This window comes from Pleurodeles waltl, chromosome 4_1 (assembly GCF_031143425.1).
Source record: "Pleurodeles waltl isolate 20211129_DDA chromosome 4_1, aPleWal1.hap1.20221129, whole genome shotgun sequence".
Taxonomy (NCBI): domain Eukaryota; kingdom Metazoa; phylum Chordata; class Amphibia; order Caudata; family Salamandridae; genus Pleurodeles; species Pleurodeles waltl.
Window position 1 is genome coordinate 41,724,980 of NC_090442.1, and position 12,062 is coordinate 41,737,041.

Here is a 12,062-nt window from a genome sequence, read left to right on the forward strand (position 1 = left end):
CAACCATGAAGGGACTTGAACCCAAAATCTTCTGATTAGAAGTCAAATGCCTTATCCATTAGGCCACATGGTCACTGATTGCAATAAGTTTGGGTGTTTAGGGTTAGGTGGTATGAATGGCTGTGGAACATATCAATTACAGGTGCGCAGGACAAGATCCCATACCGTTCTTCAACTTCTTTCCATCAAAGGAGTTTTTTCAAACAATATCTTGATAATTTCCAAAATTTCATATCTTATGATGTGCTTTTATGCCGTTAATCCTGCTTTCTTTCTTTATTGAATACCCTGTTTTATGCTGCAATGGTATTTTTGGATTATTTGAAAAGAGAATGAAACTGCTTCGACAGTAGTTCAGACTTCCAACTTCTAGACTTGCTCCCTGACTTAGCTTATACAAGTGACATGAACAGGGCCTTGACCTAAGCACGTACCTGAAAGCCTGTCACCACCTCTAGAAATAAAATTCACAACAGCTCAAAACAATCATTTTGAAAGAGAATATTTCAAGGGAGTCCAAGTTTAATTTCAATAAAGAAAGCTGTATAAAATGACACGCTGCACATTTGGGTAACCAGCATGACTCTTTTCAGTGAAGAAGTGGAATGGTTCTGTTGCAATATACTATCACCCTGGCAAGCTGCTACGAGGAAGAGTAAACAATATGATTAGGTTTCAGCAAAAATGTATTAGTTCAGGGTGTGCACCTCAGATAGACTTAAACTTACACACCCTGGTCTGTGAGAGTAGTGCCCTATCCATTGCGGCATTGAGTGTAATCTGCAAGACAGAGTTCCAAAATCATCCTTTCATCTCAGTTCATGGCCACATAGAGTATTTCTGCAGTCATTTGTTTCACTTTTCTGTCTTTAATTAAACTGACCATTTTAAACCTCCACCACCCACCACTTCAATGTTACCGTTTTTATGTTATAAAAGGGCCTTGGAACGTTTGGCAAGTGGACAGAAGCAGTCAGAGAACCACATGACAATACATACTTCTTTGCCTGATACCTTTCACAACAAACTGCTCTTGGAAAAAGACGTTAACCGGTCCTTGCTCTCAGACTGACACAGAAAGCCTATCACCACCTCTACTAACATACTTCAACCAAACCAATATATATCATTCAAACAATTATGCCTCTGTATCAATATAGCTACAACTCGAGACAGAAAGGAATTTACAAAACAATCTGCCCATTTGAATAACCAGCATGGTTTTAAGGATGTACAAATTGGAATGTGACAATTTCAGAGTTCCTCATTCATAAGAAGTCTGTGAGATAGTATCTCAGAAAGATCTCAAGTTTATAGCAAAAATGGTTGTAAGGGTGATTTTTACCACACAATTGCAACTCGGTGCCTCAATCTGCAAGAGACCAGTCCTTGACAGATTACACAACTGGGGCAAAAGCAAAGGCAGCAATTGTGTCAATCCTTTATGATTCTTCTCTAGTACTATATTTTTTCTGAGGGACAATTTGCATTATTCCTGGAGAAAATCATAGAGCATCCATAGTTTCTGCTTTCTGCACGCACACACACTCCCTGCACTGAATCTACCCACTGTTCTGTTCAGAATGATTGTGCCATGTCATATTGTTGCATACGTATTGCATATCCGTGGCATTTATGAAGAGGTACTTTGGTATGGCAGAAAGACAGAAAAGTAGCAATGCTGAAGGCATAATGTGACTGATTGTGCAGTTTGCATTGGGCTTTCTTAATGAGTGAGAGTGAAAGGAGTATTGTAAGAGTGTGCCTCCAGTTTGTATGTAAAGATAATTTGGGTGCTGTGAGAAAAAGACTCAACCATGAAGGGACTCGAACCCACAATTTTCTGATCTGAAGTCAGACACCTTATCCATTAGGCCACATGGTCACTGAATGCAGTATGTTTGGGTGTTTAGGGTTAGGTGGTATGAATCGATGTGGAACATATCAATTACAGGTGCGCAGGACAGGATCCCATACTGTTCTTCATCTTCTTTCCATCAAAGGAGTTTTTTCAAACAATATCTTGATAATTTCCAAAGTTTCATATCTTATGATGTGCTTTTTTGCCGTTAATCCTCCTTTCTTCTTTTATTGAATACTCTGTTTTATGCTTCAATGGTATTTTTGGATTATTTGAAAAGAGAATGAAACTGCTTTGACAGTAGTTCAGACTTCCCATTTCTTGACTTGCTAATTTGCTCCCGAAATTAGCTTATACAAGTGACATGAACAGGGCCTTGACCTAAGCATGTACCTGAAAGCCTGTCACCACCTCTAGAAATAAAATTCACAGCAGCTAAAACAATCATTTTGAAAGAGAATATTTCAAGTGAGTCCAAGTTTAATTTCAATAAAGAAAGCTGTATAAAATGACACGCTGCACATTTGGGTAACCAGCATGACTCTTTTCAGTGAAGAAGTGGAATGGTTCTTTTGCAATATACTATCACCATGGCAAGCTGCTACGAGGAAGAGTAAACAATATGATTAGGTTTCAGTAAAAATGTATTAGTTCAGGGTGTGCACCTCAGATAGACTTAAACTTACACACCCTGGTCTGTGAGAGTAGTGCCCTATTCATTGCGGCATTGAGAGTAATCTGCAAGACAGAGCTCCAAAATTATCCTTTCATCTCAGTTCATGGCCACATACAGTATTTCTGCAGTCATCCATTTCACTTTTCTGTCTTTAACTAAACTGACCATTTTAAACCTCTGCCAACCACCACTTCAATCTTACCGTTTTTCTGCTATCATAGGGCCTTGAAACTTTTGGCAAGTGGACAGAAGCAGTCAGAGAACCACATCACAATACATACTCCTTTCCCTGATACCTTTCACAACAAACTGCTCTTGGAAAAAGACGTTAACCGGTCCTTGCTCTCAGACAGACACAGAAAGCCTATCACCACCTCTACGAACATATTTCAATCAAACCAATATATATCATTCAACAATTATGCCTCTGTATCAATATAACTGCAACTCGAGACAGAAAGGAATTTAAAAAACAATCTGCCCATTTGAATAACCAGCAGAGTTTTAAGGAAGTACAAACTGGAATGTGACAATTTCAGAGTTCCTCATTCATAAGAAGTCTGTGAGGTAGTATCTCAGAAAGATCTCATGTTTATAGCAAAAATGGTTGTAAGGGTAATTTATACCACACAATTGCAACTAGGTGCCTCAGTCTGCAAGAGACCAGTCCTTGACAGATTACACAATTGGGGCAACAACAAAGGCAGCAATTGTGTCAATCCTTTATGATTCTTCTCCAGTACTATACTTTTTCTGAGGGACAATTTGCATTATTCCTGGAGAAAATCATAGAGCTTCTACGCATGCATAGTTTCTGCTTTCTGCATGCACACACACTCCCTGCACTGAATCTACCCACAGTTCTGTTCAGAATGATTGTGCAATGTCATATTGTTGTATACATATTGCATATCCGTGGCATTTATGAAGAGGTACTTTGGTATGGCAGAAAGACAGAAAAGTAGCAATGCTGAAGGCATAACGTGACTGATTGTGCAGTTTGTATTGGGATTTCTAAATGAGTGAGAGTGAAAGGAGTATTGTAAGAGTGTGCCTCGAGTTTGTATGCAAAGATAGGTTGGGTGCTGTGAGAAAAAGACTCAACTATGAAGGGACTCGAACCCTCAATCTTCTGATCCGAAGTCAGACGCCTTATCCATTAGGCCACATGGTCACTGACTACAATATGTTTGGGTGTTTAGGGTTAGGTGGTATGAATGGATGTGGAACATATCAATTACAGGTGCGCAGGACAGGATCCCATACCGTTCTTCATCTTCTTTCCATCAAAGGAGTTTTTTCAAACAATATCTTGATCATTTCCAAAGTTTCATATCTCATGATATGCTTTTTTGCCGTTAATCCTCCTTTCTTCTTTTATTGAATACTCTGTTTTATGCTGCAATGGTATTTTTGGATTATTTGAAATGAGAATGAAACTGCTTTGACAGTAGTTCAGACTTCCCATTTCTTGACTTGCTAATTTGCTCCCTGAATTAGCTTATACAAGTGACATGAACAGGGCCTTGACCTAAGTACGTACCTGAAAGCCTGTCACCACCTCTAGAAATAAAATTCACAGCAGCTCAAAACAATCATTTTGAAAGAGAATATTTCAAGTGAGTCCAAGTTTAATTTCAATAAAGAAAGCTGTATAAAATGACACGCTGCCCATTTGGGTAACCAACATGACTCTTTTCAGTGAAGAAGTGGAATGGTTCTGTTGCAATATACTATCACCCTGGTAAGCTGCTACAAGGAAGAGTAAACAATATGATTAGGTTTCAGCAAAAATGTATTAGTTCAGGGTGTGCACCTCAGATAGACTTAAACTTACATACCCTGGTCTGTGAGAGTAGTGCCCTATCCATTGCGGCATTGAGGGTAATTTGCAGGACTGAGTTCCAAAATCATCCTTTCATCTCAGTTCATGGCCACATATAGTATTTCTGCAGTCATCCTTTTCACTTTTCTGTCTTTAACTAAACCGACTATTTTAAACCTCCGCCACCCACCACTTCAATCTTACAGTTTTTGTGCTATCTGTCAGGATACTTCAATTCGATTTCCTCAGAAGCAGAAGATAACTCCTCAGTCCCGACCCGAGCTACTCACAACGAATATTAATCCTTCGTGCTGAGTACCCCGGAGGGGGAAAGGGGAATGGGATGGTAGAGAGACTGCAACAGAGATGATGAACGCCAGTACTCAGTCTGCTTCTTCACATCTAAGATTGGATACAGCACCTGCAAGAGTCACACTCGCAATTACTAGGGACATACAACATCAGTTTTTCACTTTCTACTCTCAACACTTAATTCTCTTTAATTCTATTATTTCTTCACTCACCCTGAGTTCTCTGTAGCCTTTCTTCTCTCTATAAATGATAGCTCTTCTTAAAAAAATGCTTATTACTGATTCAGGAAGAACTTCTCAACCTTTGTTAGAGATTGGTTTTATGTTGCTATATATATATATATAGTTGGTGATAATGCGTTCTTCAAATCAGCTGATGTTATTTAATTTCTCCTGTCTTATTGTGACTTCTGTCAATACTTGTATTTGTAAATGCTTGTTTATTAAAGTTTGTTTCTCCTTTCTTACTTCGACATTTGTTGATAACTTGTATTTGTAAATGCTTGTTTATTACAGTTAGTTTCTCCTTCCTTACTTCGACATCTGTCGATAACTTGTAGTTGTAAATGCTTGTTTATTTAAGTTTGTTTCTCTTTTAAACTCTATTTTGGTTTATTACCATTGAATTTGTAAATGCTTATTTGTTAACAGTTTGTTTCTCCTTTAAACTTGGCCTTTGTTTATAACCTTGACATTTGTAGATACTTGCTCTTTTAAAGTTCGTTTTTTCTTTGACTTTAATATCTTAAACAAGAACCTTGTAAACATAAGGTTAATTCATACATTAACTCTGTAGCCTTGCCGACTTCCACGGGAACGGTCTACTATCAAACTCTTCGAATAAACGTTGACAATATTTATCCGTTTTCTGTAATATAATCTTCAAATGTAATTTTACCTCACAGGAGTTTCTGTTCTGAAGCGCACTCTCTCTCCACACAGCTGATTCCTGTCAGACCTCAGTTGAAGTGCAAGGCTTCCAGCTGGAGAGCTCGTAACCTAGCAACCAACCGATTGCAAGACTAGAACTGTAACTAACCTTCAGGACTCACAGCGGCCATCTTGGATCTTCTCTTCTTGATTCTTCCTTTGAAATAAGCGCAAGATTACTCTGCAAACCTTCTTCCAGTTTGGGCTTTGCTGTCTCCACTGAGGATATCTCTTCGCTTTTCTCATGCACTTCTTTGATTTGACTTGGCAAGTTTGTGTGGTCATGACAGTACTCCCCCTCAAGGAACAGTTCTCCAATTTAGGTTTGCTTGGGTAGGTTCTATGAAAGTTTCTCACTAATCTTGAAGCATGTACATACTTGTGCGGCTCCCAGGATCGTTCCTCTGGACCATATCCTTTCCAATCAATTAGATAATAAAGCTGGCCATTACGGATTTTGGAATCTAAGATTTGATTGACCTCATACTCTTCTGCAGAGCTAATCTGGATAGGAATTGGAGGGGAGTTTTGACGTAAATTTGGAGAACTGTTCTTTAACAAGCAGACATGGAAAACAGGATGTATCTTTAGATGAGCTGGCAACTGCAATTTAACTGCCACTGGATTGATCATCTTGTCAACTTTGAATGGGCCTATAAATCGTGGCTGAAATTTACAATTTCCTTTGAGACGTAAATGACGAGTGGATAACCAAACTTTGTCTCCTTTCGAATAAATGGGGCTCTCTCTTCTTTTTCTATCAGCCTGAGTCTTATATGAGTCTTTTGCTTGAATGATGTTTTTTCTAGCCCTAACTAACGTGGTCTGCAAATCCCTCACCATCTCTTCTACTGCAGGCACTGAATCATCTTCTTTACCCAACATTACATTAGGATGTCTACCATGGTTCAGATAAAAGGGGGTGAACCCAGTGGTGGAATGAACAGCATTATTGTAAGCAAATTCAGCTGCCCACATCAACTTGGGCCATTCCTTCTCTTTATCGAATAAATTGAGTCTTAAATACTGTTCTAACTCTTGATTCACTCTCTCTGTTTGCCCATCGGTTTCAGGATGGTAACTGGTAGAGTAACGAAAATCAATTCCTAATCTTTTACTAAAGGCCTTCCAAAAGCGAGAAACAAATTGGGACCCCCTGTCTGAAACTAGAATTTTTGGGATACCATGGGCGCGTACTATGTGTTGTGTAAACAACTGTGCAACCTGTGGGGCTCGAGGGATTTCTTTCAAAGGAATGAAATGTGCCATTTTAGTGAAAGTGTCTACAAAAACTAGGATAGTGTTAAAACCTTGGCTACTAGGGAGGTCCACTATAAGATCCATAGTAACAGTATGCCAGGCATGGGGTGCAGTGGGCAAAGGTCTTAACAGACCTTATGAAGCTGTTCTATTTGATTTCCCTCTTTGACATTTGTCACAAGTTGACACATATTGTCTTATATGAGTTTTCATTTTTGGCCACCAAAATTCTCGTTGTATTAGATTTTGAGTCTTTTGAATTCCTTTGTGTCCAGCCAATTGATCGTCATGATAAGCCTGAAGAATTTTTTCTTGCAGCTCCACAGTCGGAACATACAGTGCACCTTTAAAGTATGGCAAACTTTTTTTGATTTCTCTTCCTTGGCCTTCTTTGGACCACTTCAGCATTCCTTCGAATGTTAAGTTTTCTTGAATTTCTTTGGATACATTTTCATACAATATGGTAGATATGAACTTCTCTTGTGGAATAATCAATTCTTTTTCTGGAGGCTCTTTAACTGCACCGGTATCAATTTGAGATAGAGCATCTGCCTTCCCATTTACTTTTCCTGGTCTGAAAGTGATAACAAAATCAAAGTCTGCAAAATATAGGGACCAACGCAGTTGTCTAGCTGTTAGAGTTCGAGCTGATTTTAAAAACTGTAAATTTCGGTGGTCCGTGTAAACGGTCACTTTATGCTGAGCTCCCAAAATGTAATGCCTCCACTCACGAAAAGTTTATTTGACTGCCAATAGCTCCTTATCCGCAATTGAATAATTTATCTCTGGTGGTGTTAATTTTTGAGAGAAATAGGCCACTGGATGTAATTGACCTGTATCTTTATGACGCTGGGAAAGGATACCTCCTATGGCAACATCTGAAGCATCTGCCTCCACATAATATGGCTCATCTGGATTGGGGTGGAGCAAGATTGGAGCTGAGACGAAGGAATTCTTCAAAAAATTAAAAGCATTTTCAGCTTCTTTTGTCCACTCAAACTTCACTCCTTTCTTCAACAATCGAGTAATGGGTGTAACTGTTTGAGAAAAATTGGATATGAATCTTCGATAAAAATTAGCGAACCCCAAGAAACTCTGGATCTCTTTGACATTGCAAGGAGAAGGCCAATGTTGCACTGTTTTTATCTTGGCAGGATCCATACTAACTCCTTCTGGTGACAAAATGAATCCTAAGAACTCAACTCGTTCCACATGAAATGCACACTTCTCCAATTTTACATAGAGAATCCTAAGAACTCAACTCGTTCCACATGAAATGCACACTTCTCCAATTTTACATAGAGATGGTTTTCTTGCAACCTTGTGAGGATGGATCGAACATGGGAAATGTGCTCCTGTAGATTATCGGAAAAGATTAAAATGTCATCTATATAAACCACGGCAATCCGGTCGAGGAATTCTCGTAATATATCATTAACGAAATGCTGGAAGGCAGCGGGAGCATTGCATAACCCATAAGGCATCACTTGATATTCAAATAATCCGTATCGAGTCCGAAAAGCGGTTTTCCATTCATCCCCTGAAGCCACTCGAATCAAATGATATGCTCCTCGCAGGTCCAATTTGGTGTAGATTCTAGCATTCTTTACTTGATCTAATAAAACTGACACTAAAGGCAGTGGGTATCGATTCTTGATGGTAACCTGATTGAGGGCTCGATAATCAATGCAAGTTCGAAGACTCCCATCCTTCTTTGGTATGAAAAATAGTGGGGATGACACTGGAGATTCAGAAGGACGAATAAAACCATTAGCAAGATATTGATCCAAATACTCCTTTAAATGTTGATTCTCTGCTTCGGTCAATGTGTATATTCTGCTACATGGCTCCAGTTCAATTTTGCAGTCGTAGGGTCGATGTGGTGGCAATTTCTCAGCCTCCTTTTCATCAAAAACGGCAACTAAATCCTCATATTCTTTTGGGATTTCTGCTGTCTTTAGTGCACAGATCATTGAAGAGTGTGATGATAAACAGGCCGCTTGGGACTTGGTGGACACTTCCACTCCATCATGAAAGCAATTCTCTTTGCAGTAAGAGGAATTCATCTTGATCGTTCTTTTGCTCCAGTCAATTTGTGGATTATGTTCTGTAAGCCAGGGCAGACCCACAATGAGTTGAAATTGTGGAGCATCTATCAAATTAAAGATTATTTGCTCCTGATGTCCACCAAAACCTTGCATCTGAATTGGTTCGGTCTCATGGGAAATGGGTCCTGAAGAAAGATTGGTTCCATCCACAGCTCTTACTACTTCCAAAGTAGATTTCTTGATAAATCGAATACCCATTTTACGAGCGTATTTGATATCACAGAAGTTGCCCGTAGCTCCAGAGTCTATCATAACTGAGATCCCTTGAATTTCCTTCTCAAGGGTCTTAACTGATACTGTTTGTACCAAATGTGGCGCTGCGGTTTGTAAGGTATTCGCCACTCGTTGATCTAAAGGAGTTGTCTTGGGTTCTGCTTTCATCAGGGCAACTCCCTCTACTGATGAAGCTGGCCTTTTCCCGACTGAAGAGCTTTGGGTTTCTTGGGACAGTTTTTAACAAAATGCCCAGATGCACCGCAATATAAACATAGTTGATTCACTCTTCTTTTCTCTTTTTCTTCCTTAGATAAAGGACCTCGGATGGAACCAATTTGCATTGGTTCTTCTATCGTTATCCCTTCTCCGGCTCTCGTATGATCATTTCTTACACGATCAATTCTCAGGGGAAATGGTCGATACTCTCTTCTCTTTTCTGCTCTTCGTTCAGTTAACCAGTGGTCAATCTGTAACACAAAATCAATTACCTCTGAAATTTTGGTGGGTCTATTTGGAACTTGTGCTAAGGCATCTTTCAATTCATCTCTCAGTCCACGATAAAATATGGCGGCTCTTTTTGACTCCGGCCAGGCAGTCTCTACAATGAGTTTATTGAAATGCGCCAGATAGGCTACTAGATCTTTATTACCTTGCCTGATTTCCAGTAGTTCATTGTCAGTGGCTTGAGCTGCAGTTCGCCGATCAAATATTCTTAAGAACTCTTCCTTGAAATTTTGGAAATTATATAAAACAGGATCATTTCTGGAAATTATTGGCATGGACCATGCGGCTGCATCTCCTGTCAGATAAGACAATATAAATGCCACTTTGGACTGGACTTCGGAAAAAATGACTGGTCTACATAAAAAATGCAATGAGCATTGGGTCAGAAAAATCGGCGCCTTATTTGGATCCCCACCGAAGCGCTCGGTTTGAGCCAAAGGAATAACAGGGGAAACTGCATGAATTACATGAGTGGATATACCTGCGGACTGTGAAGGGCTAGGGATTTGTGAAAACACAGATTCATTTGATTTAGCGGTGTTCCCTAACTCATTTATTCGCTGTTTTATTTGGACTGTTTCTTCTATGGTGTTATTTAACTGTTTCTGTAACCCTTCCAAAACGGTGGCTAATGCTTTTATATCAATTCCTTCTGCCATTCTGCTCAGGAGGAAATCTGTTTTTTCCCTAAAATTAGGGTGATGGCACTTCAATCTGGCAGGATACTTCAATTCGATTTCCTCAGAAGCAGAAGATAACTCCTCAGTCCCGACCAGAGCTACTCACAACGAATATTAATCCTTCGTGCTGAGTACCCCGGAGGGGGAAAGGGGAATGGGATGGTAGCGAGACTGCCACAGAGATGATGAACGCCAGTACTCAGTCTGCCTCTTCACATCTAAGATTGGATACAGCACCTGCAAGAGTCACACTCGCAATTACTAGGGACATACAACATCAGTTTTTCACTTTCTACTCTCAACACTTAATTCTCTTTAATTCTATTATTTCTTCACTCACCCTGAGTTCTCTGTAGCCTTGCTTCTCTCTATAAATGATAGCTCTTCTTAAAAAAATGTTTATTACTGATTCTGGAAGAACTTCTCAACCTTTGTTAGAGATTGGTTTTATTTTACTATATATATATATATACATATATATATAGTTGGTGATAATGCGTTCTTCAAATCAGCTGATGTTATTTAATTTCTCCTGTCTTATTGTGACTTCTGTCAATACTTGTATTTGTAAATGCTTGATTATTAAAGTTCGTTTCTCCTTTCTTACTTTGACATTTGTTGATAACTTGTACTTGTAAATGCTTGTTTATTACAGTTAGTTTCTCCTTCCTTACTTCGACATCTGTCGATAGCTTGTAGTTGTAAATGCTTGTTTATTTAAGTTTGTTTCTCTTTTAAACTCTATTTTGGTTTATTACCATTGAATTTGTTAATGCTTATTTGTTAACAGTTCGTTTCTCCTTTAAACTTGGCCTTTGTTTATAACCTTGACATTTGTAGATACTTGCTCTTTTAAAGTTCGTTTTTTCTTTGACTTTAATATCTTAAACAAGAACCTTGTAAACATAAGGTTAATTCATACATTAACTCTGTAGCCTTGCCGACTTCCACGGGAACGGTCTACTTTCAAACTCTTCGAATAAACCTTGACAATATTTATCCGTTTTCAGTAATATAATCTTCAAATGTAATTTTACCTCACAGGAGTTTCTGTTCTGAAGCGCGCTCTCTCTCCACACAGCTGATTCCTGTCAGACCTCAGTTGAAGTGCAAGGCTTCCAGCTGGAGAGCTCGTAACCTAGCAACCAACCGATTGCAAGACTAGAACTGTAACTAACCTTCAGGACTCACAGCGGCCATCTTGGATCTTCTCTTCTTGATTCTTCCTTTGAAATAAGCGCAAGATTACTCTGCAAACTTTCTTCCAGTTTGGGCTTTGCTGTCTCCACTGAGGATATCTCTTTGCTTTTCTCATGCACTTCTTTGATTTGACTTGGCAAGTTGGTGTGGTCATGACACTATCATAGGGCCTTGGAACTTTTGGCAAGTGGACAGAAGCAATCAGAGAACCACATGACAATACATACTCCTTTGCCTGATACCTTTCACAACAAACTGCTCTTGGAAAAAGACGTTAACCGGTCCTTGCTCTCAGACAGACACAGAAAGCCTATCACCACCTCTACGAACATATTTCAATCGAACCAATATATATCATTCAACAATTATGCCTCTGTATCAATATAACTACAACTCGAGACAGAAAGGAATTTAAAAAACAATCTGCCCATTTGAATAACCAGCAGAGTATTAAGGACATACAAATTGGAATGTGACAATTTCAGAGTTCC

The 12,062-nt window shown here is 39.1% G+C and overlaps 1 non-coding gene across 1 annotated transcript; it reads right to left on the reverse strand.

The window, feature by feature from the left end:
* Nucleotides 1-3,638: 3,638 nt before the first annotated feature.
* On the reverse strand, nt 3,639-3,711 carry TRNAR-UCG (transfer RNA arginine (anticodon UCG)). The gene has a single exon. It is a non-coding gene; the product is annotated as a tRNA-Arg (tRNA).
* Between the last annotated feature and the right edge of the window lie 8,351 nt (nt 3,712-12,062).